The sequence below is a fragment of the Oryx dammah genome, unplaced genomic scaffold (assembly GCF_014754425.2).
Source record: "Oryx dammah isolate SB20612 unplaced genomic scaffold, SCBI_Odam_1.1 HiC_scaffold_13, whole genome shotgun sequence".
Taxonomy (NCBI): domain Eukaryota; kingdom Metazoa; phylum Chordata; class Mammalia; order Artiodactyla; family Bovidae; genus Oryx; species Oryx dammah.
In genome coordinates this window covers 52502287-52522973 of record NW_024070197.1, presented here as the reverse complement: position 1 = coordinate 52522973, position 20687 = coordinate 52502287, and the positions used below count along the sequence as shown (strand labels likewise).

At 50.1% G+C, this 20687-nt stretch overlaps 1 long non-coding RNA gene across 1 annotated transcript; it reads left to right on the top strand.

Moving 5' to 3' along the window:
• The first annotated feature begins 5465 nt into the window (after positions 1–5465).
• On the top strand, positions 5466–9075 carry LOC120873180. The gene is made up of 2 exons (XR_005723399.1): positions 5466–5688; positions 6758–9075. It is a non-coding gene; the product is annotated as an uncharacterized LOC120873180 (long non-coding RNA).
• The last annotated feature ends 11612 nt before the right edge of the window (positions 9076–20687 follow it).

Below are 20687 nucleotides of genomic sequence, written 5' to 3'. Positions count from 1 at the left end.
CCTAAGAGTGGGGCTCACGTGAATGTACCCCATTCCCCAATCTGTCTTTGGGGTGACATTCAAGTCATGGCTCAACCTCTCATGGCCTCCTGCTCATGCAATCTGCCCCCTTCCACCATGGCTGACCCAGAAGGTCAACGTTCAACCCTGCCCAACTGATCACGGCCAAGCAATGTACCAGAAGCCTGAACACTATGTCCTGAGGAGTGTACTTCAGACAGGGACCTCTGCCTGTGTGTCATTCTGGAATATACCTGAGCTCTGCAGGCAAGAGTCTGCAGACCTGGCACCTAGCCCTGAGGGATGCTAAGTCCCTTATCCTCCTCCACCATGCTGGGACCCTGGCAGACATCACCAATTGATCTTCCGCTCCCTCCCCCCTGACAGACATCACCAACCCATCTTCCACTCCCTCCTCCCCAGCCCTGAGGGAGGCAGTGTCTAAACCAGCCATCCTCAGAGCCAGCTGCACATTGGGGTGCTTGGGTGCTTTGAAAGCAACCTGATGCCTGGGCCACACCCCCAAGGATTCTGAGTTAATTAGTCTAGGGTGTAGCCTAGGCACTGGATTTTTCAAATTCTCCCCTGGTGACTCTAAAGTATGGTCCAGGTCGAGAACTCTTGCTCCCAATGGAGGAGCTCGGGCAGCCACCCCCACCAAGCAGGTGAAGCCAGTCTGCTCTAAACCCGGCCTGCTCTAAACCCAGCCACCCTGAGTGGTTCACAGACTGACCTAGTTGACTTGGGCATCCCTGGGTACTGGCTGATGAGGGACAAGCTCAGTACCATCCAGATCTGCTCATCTGAACCTGCACTTCAGCCAGACCCCCAGGCTCGTGTGCACACTGAGAAGTCCCCAGGTGCAGCCCTGACATCTGTGGTTTAGCTCAGCCCACCTCCTTCTACCACTCACAGGTGTGGATTTAAGAGAGTATGCTTCCAGGATTGTCTTATACTGATGTGGCAATCTGTACTTTTTCTTTTTTCTTCCTCTCGCTCTCTTTTTTTTTACATATGTTCTTAATCAACAGAAATGTTCTCCCCATAGTTTCTGTAAATAAATCCCTTAATATGAAAGCTAATGTCCTCTGAAGAACTCATGATAATTAAAAAAAAAAAAGTCTTTTCCCATGAAGTCCACTTCCCACAGTAAATGCCTGTGGCCCTTTCACTTTGGAGGCAAAGGTCCAGGGGCATTTCCACAGGACTCTTTCTGGGGGTCGAGCGGGTTGGTCACAGCTATATGTATTTAAGAAGAAATCCACAGAAAAAGCTAAGAAGACACAAGGCTTTGGTGGCTCAGTGGTAAAGAATCCACCTGCCAGTGTAGGCGGCACGGGTTTGATCCCTGGTCTGGGAAGATCCTCTGGAGGAGGAAATGGCAATTCTCTGGAGGAGGAGAATTTCAGGGACAGAGGAGCCTGGCAGGCTACAGTCCATGGGGTTGCAAAGAGTCAGACACGACTGAACAACAACAAAAGACAGAAAAAAAAATCACCCACAACCCCACCACTCTATTATTTTAAGATTTTTGTATTTGAAAAATGTTGCCATCATTTTAATCATATATGTGTGTGGGTACTTTAAGAACATTCTAGCACCTTGAAGAACAGTGTGTTTATTAAGGTGATTTCTTAGAGGCGAAAGATTTAAGATGGTAGTTAAAGGAAGAAGGTAGGAGGCAACCTTACGAATCATCATTTTCAGGTGGGGAAAGGAGACCAGACTTGGTAAGTAATATGCCCAGGGTGGCACAGCAGCTGAGTGGCAAAAAGCTAACCAGGGACTTCCCTGGTGCTCCAGTGCTTAAACTCTTCCATCCAATGCAGGGGATGTGGGTTCAATCCCTGCTCAGAGAACTAAGACACCACATGCCAAGGGGTTTAACCAAGCCTGTATGCTGCAAGTTCTGAGGCCCGCGCCACAATGAAAGATCCCAGACACTGCAAGGAAGATTCCACGTGCTGCAGCTAAGCAGCAAATAAATAAATATATATATATATAAACAAAACCCAAACCCAGGTTTCCTGATGGTGGAATTTCCTAGTATACCGCTGAGCCAGTCCCTGGGGTCTTATGGTCTACTCTTATTCTAGCCTTTCATGTAAGGGGGTGGCATCCCATTAAAAAAAAATCTATTGCTCTCAATCCATTCGGGTGTTTTCCTTTCATGGTCTGAGTTAAACAGCGAACAGCAATTGATTATTTATTGGAAGCCAACATTTTGCCCATCCCTGCTGCCCTCGTGCAAACAGGGCAAGTGGGATCCCGAGAGGGCAAGCTACTTGCCTGAACAAACAGCTCGTCAGAGGCAGAAGCGGGCTCTCAACTGGCTCTGCTGGACCCCCCAAGCCTCCGAGAGCCATGCTGCCCAGCCGGTGTCGGGAAGCCCCCAGGCCTCCAGCAGAGCCAGCTTCGGGATGTGAGGCTGCTTATTGTTCCTGGGGCTCTCTGTGTGGCCGTTGATGTGTCTGAAGAGAGTGGAGAAGGAAGGGGCCTCTGGAGTTGGCCATCCAAACAGATGTGACAGAAGCCAGAGGGTAGTCGGGGCAGCAAAAGGCTGGTGAGCAGGCGGGGGCCTGTGGGTCTCTCATGCTGCCTTGTGATAATGCCATGTGCTGCCCCCAGTAAGGAGGGGGCCCTGCACATCCTTCCTTGTACCCCAGGGCACCTGCTGCCGGCCAGCTTTTCCATGGGGTGGACTCTGGACCGCCCAGTTGAGGCCTGGCTGATGTGGGAACCATGCTGCCTGCCCCCCCGGCCATGTTGCTCTCCTGGTATTTGAGGACGTGGCCCAGGCTCCCAGATGGGTCCCCGACACAAGCCGTGTAGCCCACAGTCGCTCAGAGAAAATAGAACAGGCCTTGGGCTGAGACCGCACCCCCCAGGTCTGCACGCCGTGACTGTGCGGCGCCTCTGATGTGCCGTGCACTTTTCCTGTCCTGTTTCGTGTGAGCCTGAAACAGCTCCCTGAGGCGGGGTGCATTCCAGCCCCACTTCACAGGCGAGCAAACTGAGGCTCCAGCTGGTGAAACCACTTGCCCAGGTGATGGGCTAGCTTGTGACCTGGGCTTTCACAGCTGGCACTGGACCTGATGTGACAGCTCAGGGGCTGCAGCCTGGGCTCTGCGGGGCGCCTCTATCACTTTCCAGCACTTGGGTCTTCAGAGATGGACTGGCCTTTCTCTCTGTTTCCTCTTCTAGGAGATGCAGGCGATAAGAAAGCCTGCCTCCTGGGGTGACGTGCATGGGTGTTAAGTCGCTTCAGTCATGTCCAACTCTGTGACCCCATGGACTGCAGCCTGCCAGGCTCCTCTGTCCATGGGATTTTCCAGAATATTGGAGTGGGTTGCGATGCCCTCCTCCAGGGGATGTTCCCCACCCAGGGATCAAACCCGTGCCTCACTTCACCTGCATTGGCAGGCGGGTTCTTTACCACCAGTGCCACCTGGGAAGCTCCTGGGATTACAGAGGGGGTCAAGCAAACTTTTCCCTGAAGCCAATAGACTGCAGGGAAGACATTTAGAATCTAACAGGTCCCTACAAAGGCTGGTTGTGACCAGGCATCCCTGAGCACTGCCGAGCTTCCCTGGGTACCCATCTTCCTGTCTCTCCACGTCCCCGTGTCACGTGTGGGTAATGACGGCCACCGTGAGGGTCCCTGAGATGAGGTGGGTGAAGCTGGTGTTCCAAGTGTCTGCAGGGTCCTCTGGACTCGCATGTTTTTAATTTCAAATGTCCACCATGTCTTTCAGATGCCCTTGCAGTCCTGGCTGGGAGCACACTTCTCTCTGATGGCAGCCGTGAAGCCAGCATAAAACCAGCACGTGGAATATGGCCACCAAGCCAGGGGCAATGGCCTTTGTAAGTGCTGGTACTGGAGAGTGAAGCTGGCAGAGGACCCCAGGGGACACTTGGTGACCCTCTCCTTTAAAAGGAAAAGGGAAATGGCTTCTATTTAGGCTGAAGCAACTTTCTGACAAAGAAGAGAAGGGAGAGGCTTTGTAGGAAGTTATTTTTTAAGATTGTGTTCGCTCAGGGGCTGTTACATTCAAGTTGTGACTTAATAACAAAAGAAATTCAGCTGGCATTTGGCCGAGTTTAGGCTGGTGTCAGCTGGTTCCAACAGGACCTGAGGAGCAGGGGGCTCTGCACTGGTCCCCGTGGGCTCTTCATCCTTCCACGGACAGGGGTGCCATCCTGTCAAGGAGGCGCTGGGGGCCAGGGTCGGGGCTCAGCTAGCCTGGATGATGGTTCCCGCCGCCATGGGCTTTTCTCTTTAACCCGCGCTCACACGAGTCCATGAGTCCAAGAAAACCACGCAGACCTGACCCAGGCATGCGGGTGCAGGAGGGGTGGCCGTCTCTTGGCTTTGCTAATTGGGGTTCTCTTCTCATCCCAATCAGGTTCTGCTCTTCGTCTGAGCAGACGAGATAAGAAGGAAGCTGGGGTTTCCTAACTAGCCAGCCTAGCAGGGCCGCTCAGTCAATTCTAAGTGACCGGCCCCAGCGAGAATCCTTGTCAGTTTGGCAGTAGGCTCATTCCCCTGGGAGCACGTCGGTGTGATGACCCCAGGGAGGACAGAGTCGAGTGGAAGCACCTTTGAAATCTGGCTGCAGACGTTGCCTTGAGCCGAGATGTCAAGATTCCTTTCCCGAGGAAGAAGTGCATCTGAGCTGCTGCCCCGTTTGTCCAGCAGAATCTGAGAGCTCAGGCCGCCAGCCTGGACCCGAAGCCACAGCTGCTCTCCGAGAACAAAAACAGCACCGATGATTAAGGGCCAGTGACTCTTTTTATTGCAGGCTTGGAAATTATCAAAATTAAATCAAGCCACATAAAACTGTGCCCTTTTTTGTGTCTTTTCATCAGAAGGACTTGAAGAAAAAAAAGATGTATCAGCATTTGTTTTTTTTCCTTCTAATATATACAGAAATAATACCAAAAAGAGGCGCTTCAATGACTTTGCAAATTAAAGCAAGAAGACGCCAACCTTAGATTTTTAAAACCACCACATATCCACTGTTTCCAAGTCAAAACTAATAGGTAACATTGATAACGGATTTTTTCCCAGATTTTTTTTTAACCTGAATATAAAAAAGTATTATATGTTATATTGACATTCAGGCTAAATCTTTCCCTTATAAGGTGTTTGACATAAATAGTTTTTATTATGTGACTCTTAATGGGAGGAATACACACATTTCTTAAAGGTCCCAGCTGCTATTGTTATTATCCGAGACATAAAATTGGAATCCCAACTTCCAATATCAAATTTTAGCACAAACCCTATAAAATGTATCTTGTCAGAATGTGTCAGAACCGCTAAGCTCTTTTCGGCTGAACAGACTGCAGCTGGCGCTTGGTCCTGGAGGCTGAGACTCCACTCTGTGTGTCCTCTGGGTTGCAGCGGTGAACCGGGCCGGCTGGCACCCCGCTGCAGGTCCGGCCGCGAGGGAGGCGCGGGGTCAGATGAGCATGTCCCAGCGGCCGGCCCGGTGACACGAGCCTGCAGGGCCGGGCCAGGGCCTGGAGATAGGACCCGCCAGCAAGTATGCGGAGAATGTTTTTCTTCGGACTCTCCGGAGGCTCACAGACCACAGGGATTCCGTCCGCAGTGACAGCCTTAACATTTGCCAGAGCCCTGGACGCCACTGCAGAAATGGCATTGCCCACCCGGAAAGTGAGAAGGTAACGTTTATTTTTGTATTTTTTCTCTCTCTGTCCCGTATACAGACTGGAGAAAGACCACCAAGCGTGGGCCATTTTTTTTTTTTCCACCATGATGTACAATTCACATTTGTTAATCAAAAAAAAGTGCCCGAGGTCATCCACCTAGACTTTTTTTTCCCTTCTTCTTAAACAGGAAACGGGTTTCAGATGTTTATATGTTAAAAAGTAAGGCTACTAATCTGTTTAGCCATTTACCAGACCCTGGTTAACTCTCTCTTAACATTTTAACGTTCAGACTTCATAGAATGACATTTAGTTTTCTCTCTCTTGTTATTTAGAATTTAAAAAAAAAAATCTTTTGATACTCACCTGCTTTGAGGGAGCTGTTCCAGCGGAGTTTAAAATAAATGAGTTTGGTAGTTCAGTTACATTGTTCTCTTAGTGGCATTGGTGCCATGCAGAGTGTGTGTAGAATTCAGCATTCTCAGGCAGTTTGTTAAAACAGACTGTGGACATGCATCTTTCCATGTGCCCACATTCACAAACAGGCGTGTGTTGAGGCATCTTAGATTCAGAACAGAGATTCACAAGTGCACACCATCAAGAGATCCATAGCGACGGCAAAATTAGTTCTTTTACACATTGGCTTCTTTTTCTTATGGTCAGTGTGATATTTTCCACTGTTCTCAATATTAGGCTGTGAACCGTCACAGAGAACAACCTTTTCCCAAGCGGGTCCGTGGTCATTTAGCCTGACGTTTGGAAATCAAAGTTTGTTTTATTGATGGATTTTTTTTCCCCTCACTCCAGGGGTGGGAATTTTAAACAGTTGCTGGTGGTGAAAATGTCTCCCAGTTTAGCACAGCACATCAGTGATCTTTTTCTATGTTGGGGAGGTTTACATATCTATAATTTAGAAGAAATGGGTACAGATAGGAGAAATGTGAGTGCTTCTGTGAATTTGTTAGTACTCAAATCACTGGCTAAAAAGACTCTTAAACATAGAGGTCAGAGCAGAAGGAATTCTATCACTTGCTAACCCATATCTGATGGCCCCCAGCGTTTGACCAAATGCTTTCTATCTGAGGTTGTATAAAGAGGCAAAATGATGGATTTGGGAGACACGTCGTCAAGGAGAGAGAGAAACAGCTGAATTGAGACCAGCTCTAAGAATCAACTGAGCATTCTCTGGACCAGTGAAAGAGGTATTTGTAAAAATGAAAACAAAGACAAGAAGCATTCTCAATTTCCCTATAATTGTCCTTGCTGGTCTCCTACACAAATATATATTTCCATGCGGCAGAAATACACTTATTTTCTTCCTCATCAGTTATCAGCAATGGCTGGAGAAATAATGGATACAAGTGTAAAAACGGATATGTAATATATGTCCCAACTCTTTCAAAATAGGAGTGGGATGGGTTCGATAAAACAACATTTTAAATATGTGCTTTTGACAAGCAAACAAAATCTCGATTCCTCGGGGCTTATTTTAATTTGGTGTTCGGATGGTACGAGGCTACCCCGGTACAGGCGTTAGGAACCCTCAGTGCAAACATAGGTCAAAACGGCGACGGCACCACCTGCCTCAAAATGTGAGCAGCAAGCACAGAAAAGGCTTCTGGTGTGAAAGGAGTGCCTACAGAGCGAGTCTTCAAAACGTCAGCACCAGCAGAGATGGATCCGCAAGGAACAAACGCACACCAGCCCCAGTCTTTCTCCAGGACACGTCTGTGTTCCCAGAGACCCGCGTCTCCCGCATCTTGACTGAGGAGAACACTTTTGGCTTGGGGAGCCCGGGGATGCTAATACAGCCATGGGGAAGCCTGGCGTGGTGTGTCTGCAGCTACAGAAAGGCCAGAGCGGTCTGCGGAGGACAGGGGTCTGCAGGAGGGTGGGGAGGGCCGCAGTCTGGGCAATGGGAATTTCCTCCACCCGGGGAAGGGTGAGGGGCACCGGGCTCAGACGTCCCTCAGCCCTCCTGTGTGAAAACCCCAGGACGCGAACCACTCTGGGCCAGGACTTTCTGTTTTAAAAAATCTCTTTGGCCCCCAGACCGTTATGAACAGAAGAATGCCGAAGTCTCCAACTCCAGGGCAATCACCGTGTCAGCTTGGAGCCGAGATGTTTCCCGAATGAACACCTGGGTGATGTAAATCACCCCAGGGGTAAACACTTCAGGCCTGGATGCAGGCTGGGCGGGGTGCACCCTCCCACCGGCCGGGTCCATAAAGCAGGCGCTGGCTGGCCCTGCAAACGCTCCTTTCACCGACAAAGACCCCCTCCCAGCCTGGGAGCAGATGCCTGCCGGAGGTCGCTCAGATAACGGCCAGGGGGGCTCCCACCCTCCCTGCTGGCCAACTTACCCTGTGCTGCTCTGGGGGAGTGGAGCTGTCAGAGGTTTCTGTCCTTATGAATGACTTTACCATACCTACAGGCGGGAGTCAGGGCTACTGGCTTCGAGCTGGATATTTGTAGAGGGTGGCATGCAAAGATGGACCCTAAAAAAAGACGGTTTGTGCTTTAATATCATGATAGTAAAATCATAACAGGAGTAATAGCAGTAATCTAAAGAGCTATATGAAATAACCCCTGAGACTGTAGAATCAAAGTGGCATTTCCTCTTTTAAAACAGAGTGAATTAAGATATTAAACTCTCTCTCCCCCATCACTGTCTTAAATTCCTTGACTTTTAATGGATGACCATTAGGTTGGTATACTCCACTGTTATAAAAATCCCTGAGTAGGGGCAAGTAGATGGCAGATGGCAAAATATATTCCTGCAAAATCACCAAGGTGAGAGTTTCTTTACGTTCTGATGCTCCAAGTTAAGAAAAAGTCTCTCCTAATTATCGGGCTAGGAGGGGTCTTTTAAATGATATCGCCTGTCTTTAGCCAGACAGACGTGAGGACGAGCAACATAAACATTATAAAAGCAGCTTTCAGCACAGGCTTTTTATGGCTCTATCCCTTTCCACTCGCAGCACGAATTAGAGAAACACAGAGAATTCGAGAGGAGTTATTCTGCCTCCGGGATCAACCTTGCACCAAAGAAAAATAACCCAGAGAAATTATTCTGCCGCCTGAAACGAAGGCAGGATCAAATGGTCGCTGATCAGAGCAAATGTTTAAATTGGATAAGTCAAATCGAGTGTTATTAAATAAAGCTTGTTTAATGTGTCTCGGACAGAAAACGTCTTTTGAAGAGTGCTGTAAACCTGATATTAGGAATCTGGCTGAGTGCACGTCTTGGGGCTCGACCGGTGTGCACCGGAACCCATGTTCTTACGACAGAAAATGTGATATTCTCCCTTCATGAAGTATTTTTTTTCCTGTGTATTAAATGAAAGCAGAAAGGTTTTTAGGTAGTTCTTGAAAACTAGTTAATAAATAGGAGACAACCGACCCACGTTTTAATGTTTATTCGTCAGGCTCAGCTTCACTTGGCCAGCCAGGGGATACCGGGACGACGTGCGGTGCTGGGAACGCCGGCGTGTGGGGTGGCTTTCCCACCACGGCACAGTGGGGTCGCAGCTGACCCATGCTCTCGGCAAACTGAAAACCACTCTCTAATGAGTTTTACAATATTTACATTTTCAATTTTATTTATAGGACGCCAGATGTCTACATTCAAAAGAAAAAAAATCATTTGGAATATAAGATCCCACCCCTTCCGCACACCCGGTGGCGTCTCAGGCATTTGTGCGTTCCCACTGCCAGAGGTGTGTGTGTGTGTGTGTGTGCCCACCACCTGGGAGCCAGGGTTGGGGGTCTCTCGGGGGGTCAGGGAGATGGCGATGGGGCCTGTGCCCCCACTCTCTGCATGACCAGGAGCCCGTCTTTTATTTCTGGACATTTTCTCCTTCTGTGAAAAGGCTGGGGCACATCCTAGCACTGCGACTCTTGCCTTGCTTAAGGGTCACCGTGTCCTCCTAAAGCCCTTCCAGGGACCCCTGAGAAGCAGCTCAGAGCAGCCCTGAGAAAGTGGCTGCACAGCGTGCATGTGAACTCAGGTCCTGGAATCACTAAGGGCTTTTCTTGCTTCGCCCCTAAATGTGGTCTCAGAGGGACTTCCCTGGTGGTGCAGTGGTTAAAACTCTGTGCTTTCACTGCAGGGGATTCGGGTTTGATCCCTTGTCGGCGGACTAAGATCCCACATGCCATTCGACACAGCGGAGAAACACAAATAAGTAAAATAATAAGAAGAAAATAAGAAAGAAAACAAAGTGGGCTTAGAGCATCCAGCCCACAGCAGGGGGGACTGAAAGGTGCTTTGAAAATGCAGGTTGGGAATTTTATTCACTTTGTTTTTGATGTCAACTGACTCAGCACCCAGACCCAGTGACCAACAGCCCCGCTCTGCTTTATCTCCTGCATTTCAGCCACGTCTCGCCTCCAAGCGACGCAAGCTCCACAGATTCCCCTCCTAAGACCTCATCTGCCCCAGGCCCTTGCTGGGAAATTGTCTCCCCTTTCCCAACACAGACAATGAACAGTACGCCTTCCAGCTCGTGCCCACTTCAATACCCAGCCTGGTTCCTTCCTGTGGAGCTGTGCCGGACAGCGCTGCAGGCAGCAAGTGTGCACGTCCTGCGCGTGACTGGGGAAGCACTAAGGGGGACGAGGACAGGCCCACGGCCCCTGCAGTTCCTGGGGGCTCTCCGCATGTCACCTCCATCACTCTTGGGCAGGCATTGTTGCCCTGCTTCTTAGCAGACGCTTCAAACCACCATGCATCCTGCAGCCCAGTGGGACTGCACTGAACCTCCTAGGTCCTTGTCCGGCTTGGACAGAGGGTCCGGCTGAACATGTCTTGGGACGGAGGTTCTCAGCGTGGCCTGGAAGCCCCAGTGGGGCAGGCAAGGCCGCCTGTGTTCCCACATGCCCCAAGGAGGGGGATTCCAGGCACTCTCTGCTTTAGCAAAGCCTCCCACGCTGCTGCTGCTTCGGTGACCCAGTAAAAGCAACTCCTCGGGAGCTTAGTTCCCATTCCCTCCGAGGCTGCAGCAACCTTACACCTCTGGCATCAAAGCCTGGACCAAAGGCCAGGAAGGAGGCGGTATCGCAGGACTGGCTGTATGGCTGGCCTGGGACACAGGAGGGGAGAGGAGACTGGTAGGGGAGGGGGAACAGATGGACAGGAGGAGAAAGCCTCGGAGACCTGTGGAGCGGCAGCTGAGAAGCTGAAGATAAGCGGGGAGGGCAGGAGGTGGAGATGAGAGAGGCCGGGGGAAGGGGAGCTGGGGGCAGGCGGCAGGGGTCTCGCGTCTTTCTCCCTTTCACCATTTGGCTCACGTCTGCCCCAGAGACTCTATCTCCTGCTGGTCCCAGCCCTGCCTGTCCTTTCTGGTCCCCAAGAGCTCCGATGGTACGTATGCCTGACCCCACCCCAGAGACTCGGAGGGGGTTGCGCTGGGAGTGGAATCCGGCTTCAGCACGTTCTACCTGCTCCCAGGCAGTCAGGTGGATGGTCAGTGGCTGAGACCCCTGATTGGAGCCTCAATTTATACGCTAACTTCCTTCATGAGCTTGCACTTGGCATGCTGGGGACTTCAGAGGTCTGTCTGTCCTTATTCCACACCCACATTGGGTGAAAGCCTGTAGTGGTCCAGGGGCCACCTCATCTATACAGAAGCATCACCTCCACTGGTCAGACACTCAGGTTGAGGCCTGGTGAGGCAGACGCACCAGGTGCTCTGACTCTGCTCGGTCCCCTGAGGTGGTCTGCCTGAAGGACCATGAAGGAGTCCCTTCCTCGTTAACCTGTGTGCCCCACCCCCACCCCTCGGCTTCTCTCTCCAACCCCACCCCACTGGCAAAACCAAGAGAATGAACTGGACGGCTCTGAACAGTTTCTGAGCCGAGACCCTGACTTGCACAAGAATCCCTGGTCTTGGCACACAGCTTTCTCTTTCTTAGTAAACGCATCGAGAAAACAGAATACAAAAATGTCTTCTGAAAACAGTTCTGACAAAACTTCTAAAATCTTCTTAAAAAAAATGATCAAGTCTTGATGACTTTGAAGCATACATTCCAGTTATTTGTTTGAAGTAATTCTGATGTCTCACTGACCCTCACTGCTTTGTAAATTGCAACCCATCACTGACTCAGTGGACGTGAATTTGCGGAAACTCGGGGAGATAGTGAAGGACAGGGGAGCCCGGTGTGTTACGGTCCACGGGGTTGCAAAGAATCAGACATCGCTTAGCGACTGAACAACAACAACCATTAATGAATGTTAACACAGAATATCTGGCAAGTCAAGCACTGTTTGGGAAATCTCACGTGGCTTCATTCAGTTCACTGTGGCGATGACCCTACCGTGCAGGCATCACTTTTGTGTCCATTTTACTGATGGGGTAAGTGAGGCACAGAGGTCAGATATGAACCCAGGTGGTCTGGCTCCACAGGTGGTCAGGGCTGGGGAGCCAGGCGGGCAATACCAAGTTGCAAGATGGAACTCTGTTATTTAGGAGAATTTCTGAGATGCAGCCCCAGCCAGCCCTGCCGCTCTCTGTGAGACTGAGTCACTTTTCCTTTCTCAAGCCCAGTTTCTCTCCCATAAAGCAAGAGTGGGCCTATGGGTGTGCTGCCTCCATCCCCTTCCACCACCAAAAGTAAGACCACCAATCCCCTCCTCCATACTTTCCAGGGCCTGACCCCTGAGCTTCTGATTTGTGATAAACTGGGCTCTGTTCTTAAGGAAGAGAAGAATGTTTTCTGGAAATACCAAGCCGGTCTTTGCTGGGAAAAACCTTGAGGCTGAGGCACAAGGAAAGTGGGGCAGGCTTGGACACGCAGCAGGACCCCTGGGTGGCTCAGGGACCCTCTGACATTCTGACCCTGGGACAGGGAGGACTCTGAGCTCTGGTTTCTCTACGAGATGGCAGGGGGACAGACACACTGTGGTTCCTGTGGAGCTGAGCTTCCAGTAGCCCTGGAGTCCAGGAGCTGGATCCCACCTCTCTGCGAATCCAAAGGAGGAATCCCCCACACCTTCTGGGTCCCATCAATTGGGAAATCTCAGCTCTGGGAGGATTACACAAGGCAACACTCTACGTTCATGAAAGACCAGCCCAGAGTTTTCCACAGCCTTCCAAAGTCATCACAACAAAAAGCAAAGAGCACAGGCGGGGCTCCTGTCTATAAACATCTTCTCACACCAACCAGAGGAGAGAGGCACCACTGTGAATCCATTTTTCACATGCAGATACTGAAGCATAGAGCAGTTATGAAATTTAATTAAGGTCACACTTGGAGCTGATCTCTGATCCCAGAAGGGCTGTTAATCATCAGCTTCCCCAGTTTCTCCAGATACCCAAGATGTGGGAGTTATTATTATTATCAGGTTTTGGTCAAAAATAATTTTTTCTTAGACAGCCGGCACAGCTACAGAGAGTCACCACCAAAAAACAACGCCGAAGCAGCCCACCCACGAAATTCACACACAAGAGGGATGCGAGCGGAGCACACACCATGTTGGCCAAGCTGTCCCCTCAGCTCTCCGCCTCCGACCCTCACCTCCTTCCTGCCTGTTACTCAACACCGCCTGACATCACGTCTTGAGTTTGCACTCACCCAGAAAATGTAAGCTCCTTGACGTCAACTATTTTTGTCTATTGGGTTTGACATCATATCCTCAAGCACCTAGAACAGTGCCCAACACATACAGCTTCAGCAAGTATCTTTAAATAGGTGGATGCATGCTCTGTGCTGTGCTCAGATATTCAGTCACGTCGTGACCGAGTCTTTGCGACCCCAAGAACTGTAGCCTACCAATCTCCTCTGTCCATGGGATTTTTCCAGGCAAGCATACTGCAGTGGGCTGCCATTTCCTTCTCCAGGGGCTCTTCTCTACTCAAGGACTGAACGTGCGTCTCCTGCATCGGCAGGCGGATTCTTTACCACTGAGACACCTGGGAAGCCGAAGGATGAATGGGTGATGCTTTTTGCAGAGCTTTGTCATCTTTCTGAACTCTCTTTAAAAAAGTCTGTAAAATGGGACTTGTGGTTGCCAAGGGTGAGGAAGGTAGAGGAGGGAAGGACTGGGAGCTTGGGATTAGCAGACACAAACTATTTCATGATAGATAAACAACAAGGTCCTACTGTAGAGCCCAGGGAATGATATTCAATATTCTGTGATAAACCATAATGAGGAATCTGAAATAGGATATTATATATATATATACATACATATATATATATATAACTGAATCCCTTTGCTATACACAGAAATTCACACACTGTAAATCAGCTAAACTTCAATAAAATAATTTTTTTTAAAAAAGTCTATAAAATGGGCTGAGTGCTCTCCACTGTAGGGCAAGGGGAGGCAAGGCCGGTCAGCTGTCCAGCTCGCGGTGTCCCGTGCGTCTCAGCACGATTGGCCGAGCTGTACGTCCTCCCCAGACGCCCAGGGAACCACCCACCCCACCACCCCCCATCTGCAGCCTGTGAGGCTGCCTGTTCTGGAAGCTGCCACCGCTGCCCTCCGGAGTCTCTGGGCTTTGTCTGCCCCATGGCCTGCGATCTTTCAACAGTTAAGAGCATCGCTAATAAGAGATTTGAGAACAATTTGTGTCACTTGGAGAAGGCTGGGTTTCTGGAGGGTGGCTGGATCTTAGGTATTGAGTGAGCTGAAGTCTCTGCTAATTCCGCTGACTTCAAACAATAAACAGCCTCACACCCTCCATTGTTCTGGGGCCTGGTGCTGACCAAGTGGGCCCTCCCCCGGGAGCCCTGAAAGGATTCCTTAAAGAGTGGGTGTTGACCTCTATCTCACATGGGAGGCTCTGCTCCGGAGAAGGTCTGGCAAATGGCAGGGCAACTTAGCACTGGGTCCAGAGCCCAGTCTCCTGACCCACAGAACCAGAGTTTCCCCACCCATACCCACCTCCTGGGAGGACAGCCCTGCACGCGGGGCGTCCCAGGGCGGAGACTGCACACACACATGCGCCTCCTGCGTGCTCCTCCCGGTCGTTTTAGTTCACCGTGGGCAGGGACTTAAAAATGAGCGTACAAGGATATGTATGAACTTAAACCTTGAAGACGCATTCCAATATAGACTAGGTGAAGACAAACATAGTTTGATTCCACTTAGGCGAAATAGCTAGAGCAGACAAATTCACAGGGTTAAGAAAGTATGTTGGTAGATGCCAGGGGCTGGGGCTGGGGGTGGGGGGTGGGGACTTAGTGTTTAATGGGGACAGAGTTTCAGTTTACGAAGGTGGAAAATCTGGGAGATGGAGATGGTGACGGTTGCACAATAAAGTGAACGTACTTGGTGCCACAGAGCTGTACAATTAAATATGGCTAAAATAGTATGTTTTATATTATGTGATTTTTACCACAATAAAAAACATTAAAAAAATAAAAACAAACTTGCATTTATTTCTTTTGAAAACTGAGTATTATAACATGTTTGTTATAAAACAAAATATTTATTATAGAAACTATATGAAAAATGTAAGTGCTTAAGGAGTGATTTATTAAATAATCCTGCCATCCTGGGATTCACTGCTTTGTATATTTTGCTGTATTTTGTGTCTCTGTCCTTCTCTCCATAGAATACAGCTTGAATTATTATATAATTTTAGATCCTGTTGTTCTCATTACTATTTTATCATCATATATATTCATTTCTTTCAATATTCTTGGGAACTCACATATTTTAAAATCGGAAAATCAAACCGTGTCGCGAAGAAGGCAAAGTCCAGAGCGGACAATGATTCTGCCAGTGGATGGAAAAGCTAGGACAGACACGCGGTGAGGATGTGGGGTTAATGTCGGCCTTGGAGCTCATTGTGTGTTTACTGACCCCATCCCCTCCTCATGGGCACCGAGGCTGCTCCTGAGTACTCACCTTTATAAACACTGGTGCGGACAGAGATGCTTAGATGTAAGTCCTCGTGAACCTCCCCATTCACCTCCTGCAATAATCTCCCAGTAGAGGAGTCATGGACCAAAGCGTGTGGACGTGTCTAGCCACCCCTGTGAACTAATGACGCCCCGTAGGAAGAAGGCTGCACGTTCTTTACCCACGTCTCCCGGCAGTGTGTGCGAACGCCAGCTCACGGCCTTGGACAGTGCTGAGCAGTGAGACCTTTAACTTTCTTTCTTTGTTGTTGCCCAGGGTTTCTCTAGTTTGGTTCTGAAACACCCTCCTGAGCCTGGTCTCCTGAGGGAGGGAGCTGGATTAGCCACGAGTCCCTCCAAGGGAGAGCATCTGGGGAGTTCAGGTTCTGGGGAGTTCAGGCTGCAACACCCCCACCCCCAGCTCGGTTTGGTTTTCAGTCTTGGCCGCCTGGGAGGATTTGCTCCATGGGGGAGCCGGGGGTGGGGTAGGGGGTGGGGTGGAAGGGCAGGCAGACTTGCAAACTCTCACCTGGGGTTGAAAGGAGCTTCGATAAGAAGCCTGTCCCTTTTAAAAAGCAAATGGTCCCCAGAGGGCTTCTGGAGTCTATCCTTAGGGGGTGGACGTGTGGAGCTGATGGTGACCTGCCCACTGCCCCCTCCCCACTCCCCCAGCCCCCAAGGCTGACCAGCCCGCCCATCACTCAGCATTCTTTGGCCTGATGGGGCTTGGGGCATCAGAGGACTCAGCTTTGCCTGAAACTCGAAACACGAGAACAACACGAGTGAATGGTGGGTGCTGCTGAGCCCCTGCTCCACAGCACAGAGAAAACCTGCAGCTCCACGGCCCTGGCTGTCTGCTTCTCTCCTTGCCCAGGTTTATTTTTGATTGCTTTTAATACTGAGGTGGAATTAACATATCATCAAACGAACCCCTTAAAGCGTACACATCCATGGCATTTGGTACATTTGTGATGTTACAAACTCACGGCCTCTATCTAATTCTAGAACACCTTCGTCACCCCAAGAGGAAATCCCGGATCCACTGATCACCATCTTCACCCCCACCCCCCGCCCTGAAGTTCCCCAGAAGAGGCAAATGGAGAGAGACCTCTGGTAACCCCTCATCTCCTGTCTCTACACATTTGCCTCTTCTGAGGACATTCCATTTAAATGGAATCGCGCAACATGTAGTACGATCCTCCTGGGTCTGGCTTCTTTCACTCAGTATAACCCTTTCAAGGGTCATCCACGTTGTAGCCTGTATCAGCACTGCCTTCCATTTTATGGCTGAGTAATAGTCCACTGGATGGACAGACCATGTCTGTCTGTCCACTTGTCTGTGGCTGGACACTGGGGTTGTTTCTAGCTTTTGCCTGCTGTGAATACTGCTCCCTATTGTGCACATTTGGAGTGCCTGTAATCAGTCCTTCAGGCACACACCCAGGAGTGGAGAGCTGGGTCCTATGGTGACTCCATGTTTACCTTTTTGAGGAGATGCCAGACAGTTTTCCACAGCTGCTGCACCATGCTGTGTGTCCACCAGAAGTGTGGGAGTGTTCAGTTTGTGTGTCGACCAGAAATGTAGGAGTGTTCCAGTTTCGCTTATGGCTGTTGTTCAGTTGTTCAGTCGTGTCCAACTCTTTGTGACCCCATGGACTGCAGTACACCAGGCTTCCCTGTCCTTCACTATCTCCTGGAGCTTGCTCAAACTCGTGTCCATTGAGTCAGTGATGTTATCAAACCATCTCATCCTCTGTCGTCCCCTTCTCCTCCTGCCCTCAATCTTTCCCAGCATCAGGGTCTTTTCAAATGAGTCAGCTCTTCGCATCAGGTGGCCAAAATATTGGAGTTTCAGCTTCAACATCAGTCCTTTCAATGAACACCCAGGACTGATCTCCTTTAGGATGGACTGGTTGGATCTCCTTGCAGTTCAAGGGACTCTCAAGAGTCTTCTCTAACACCACAGTTCAAAAGCATCAGTTCTTTAGCACTCAGCCTTCTTTATGGTCAAACTTTCACATCCATACAGGACTACTGGAAAAACTACAGCTCTGACTTTGCGGACCTTTGTTGGCAAAGTGCAGTCTCTGCTTTTTAACTCACTGTCCAGGTTTGTCATAACTTTTCTTCCAAGGAGCAAGCGTCTTTTAATTTCATGGCTGTAGTCATCGTCCACCGTGATTTTGGAGTCCAAGAAAGTAAAATCTGCCACTATTTACATTTTCCCCCAACTATTTGCCAGTTTCTCTAGTTCAGCCTTATTTTGTGTATACATAGTTTAGCTTATTTATTTTGGCTGTGCTGGGTCCTCGCTGCTGCTTGCGAGCTTTTCTCTGGTTGCAGCGAGTGCGGGCTTCTCCTTGCAGTGGCTTCTCTAGTTGAGGAGCACAGGCTCAGTACTCCAGGGCGGTTACTCCAGGGCATGTGGGATCCCCCCGGGTCAGGGATCTAACCCGTGTCTCTGGCAGGCAAATTCTTTCACCAGTGAACCACCCGGGAAACACAGCTCAGCCTTATATGAACAGACTATTTCCAGAGGCACCGTCCTGCCTTCTTGATCTGCATAACGATCCCAGTGTGGACCATGGGGGGATGGGGTGTCCCCCACATTGTTGCGGGCAGCTCTCTATGGAAGACCCTTGGCAGGCAGTGGCTCCCTCCCCCATCTCCTGGCATCGTGACACTCCTCCTGGATCAGTTTCCCTATTTAGAGAACAAGGCATCCGAATCCTAATTGAAGGGCTATTGCAAGCCCAATGCCCAGCTCACAGTGGCACTCTGTTGAGAGCGGCTGTTAGCTCACACCCAGAAAGTGGGGGACAGGGGCCATAAGAGGCATCCTGACTTTGAGGGACCATAAGAGGCATCCTGACTTTGAGGGGCCATAAGAGGACCCCCCTCCAAGCTGGTGCTTTTCACTATCCTAATTAGCTACAAGTCATGTAAAATGTACTGTCAGTACCGTAACTAAGATGGAAAAGGTGCTTCTGAAACTTGAAGAAACGGCAAAAGTTGGAGATTTGAACCAGATTGTTCTTAGGTCACCTCCGGTGGAGGGGGCAGTCTGTCCTGCATGGATGGCTGTCCAGGAGGGTGTGGACGTGGTCACCTCTGCAGCTCAGTGGGCTCTGTACACAGTCCCTTAAGGGCTAAATAAATGCAGTAATTTACTGAGAAAAGACCTTTCAGGGCCACCTCTGGCTCCGAGGTCTGAGGACTTGTGGGAGAGGACAATCATCCATCATTCTTTGGGATGTGGTCCTGTCAACAGTCACCCTGATGGGGACAGGACCTGGCCGGCAAGGGGCAGCTGCCTGCCCTCCCCCAGCCTGCCCTCCTGGGGCAGCGAGGGGAGGGCAGGGGTGGAGGGGAGGGGTGCTGAGCAGAGGCGCAGCCCTGCTGTCTTCCCCCAGCTGTCTGGTGGCTCCCTAAGGTGTGAGAATCAGAGCACGATGGCCCTGGGGGCACAGACCCCTCCCGCAGGGACTCCAGGCAGGGTCATGGCAGGCCTTGGCAGACCTGGATTTGGAGACCAGGCAGACAGACTCCCTGGGGAGGACGGGACACGCCCTGACCATGGCCAGAGGTCTGGTTCTGGATCATGCTTGCCCCCGCCCCCCATGCCATGATCTCCGGCTAGTCTCCCATCTCACCAGGAGGTACGTTTTTATCTGTGAGATGAGGAAGAATTTTCACCTTCCAGGGCTGTGAGAGCAAATGAAGCAAGGCGGGCACGCCAGAGCTCCTCGGAGGAGACACATATTTTGTGTATGTGAAAAGGGAGATGTTTAGGCCAGCGTCCAACAGACACGGAATTCAAGCCACATATGTAATTTAAAATGTTCTAGCAGCCATATTCAAAGAGACGCAAGAGGGAACAGGTGGAATTGATTTTTCAAATATTTTAACCACTGTATTCAAAATACATCATCCTGCAATTAACATAAAATTATCAAGATATTTAATGCTTTCTGCTATGAATTATTCAGAATACGGCGGGTACTTCACAGGGTGTCTCAGCTCCAACCAGACATGTTTCAAGCCCTCAGTCCCCACATGTGGCTGGGGCTACTTTCCTGGTCCCTTCAGGACCAGGAGCGTCCCATCTCTGGGGGTAGGCTTCCCGCTGTGCTCTGCTGCCCCCACCCTTTAGTTTTAGGGGGGCCGGGGGTTACACCAGGTCCTGGGTGCAGCTTCCCTGAACTACGGCTCCCCTAAGTGGGGGAGGGTAGATGTAATCTCTGCCACTGCCATCTCTTGAGGGTGCTGCACATTTGGGGAGGGGCTGATGTAAAAATTTGTGTATAAATGAGACACGTGGCCAGTTTTAGCAGTAAGGATGTTTACTGCAGTGCTACTTAGAAGAGTGGACAGATTTGAAATAGGGGCCCAAGGAATCAGTCACGTGATCCCAGAAATGGATCACACAAAGGTTACTGGTGACCTGGGCGAGGGTGGGTCAGTGGCTGGGGACGGTGAGAAGCCAGACTGGAGGGTGTTTAATCAAAATGTGATTGTGGGGGGAAAAGGTGATCCCTCTTCTGCATTTTGAAAAAGAAAATACGGGTGGGTATCACTGATGTGAACTGGTCGTCTCTGGCTGCGGGGTGATTCTGGGTTTCCTTTTTTGTGTGTATCTGCGGTTTTTAATTATCCCACTACAAACAAGTTAGTTGAGGAATTGTTGTTCAGTTGCTCAGTTGTGTCCAACTCTTGCAACCCTATGGATTGTAGCACGCCAGGCTTCCCTGTCTTTCACCATCTCCTGGAGTTTGCTCAAACTCATGTCCATTGAGTCAATGATACCATCCAACCATCTCATCTTCTGTCGTCCCCTTTTCCTCTTGTCTTCAATCTTCTCCCCCATCAGAGTCTTTTCCAATGAGTCGATTCTTTCCATCAGGAGGCCACAGTATTGGAGCTTCAGCAACAGTCCTTTCAATGAATAGGGTTGGTTTCCTTTAGGATTGACTGGTTTGATCTTGCTGTCCAAGGGACTCTCAAGAGTCTTCTCCAACACCACCATTCAAAATCATCAGTTCTTCAGCGCTCAGCCTTCTTTATGGTCCAACTCTTACATCCATGGGGCATTCCTCCCTAAACCATCAGCACCTTCAGGAAAGGGGAAACCCATTAACTGAGCATCCATTTACTAAATGCCT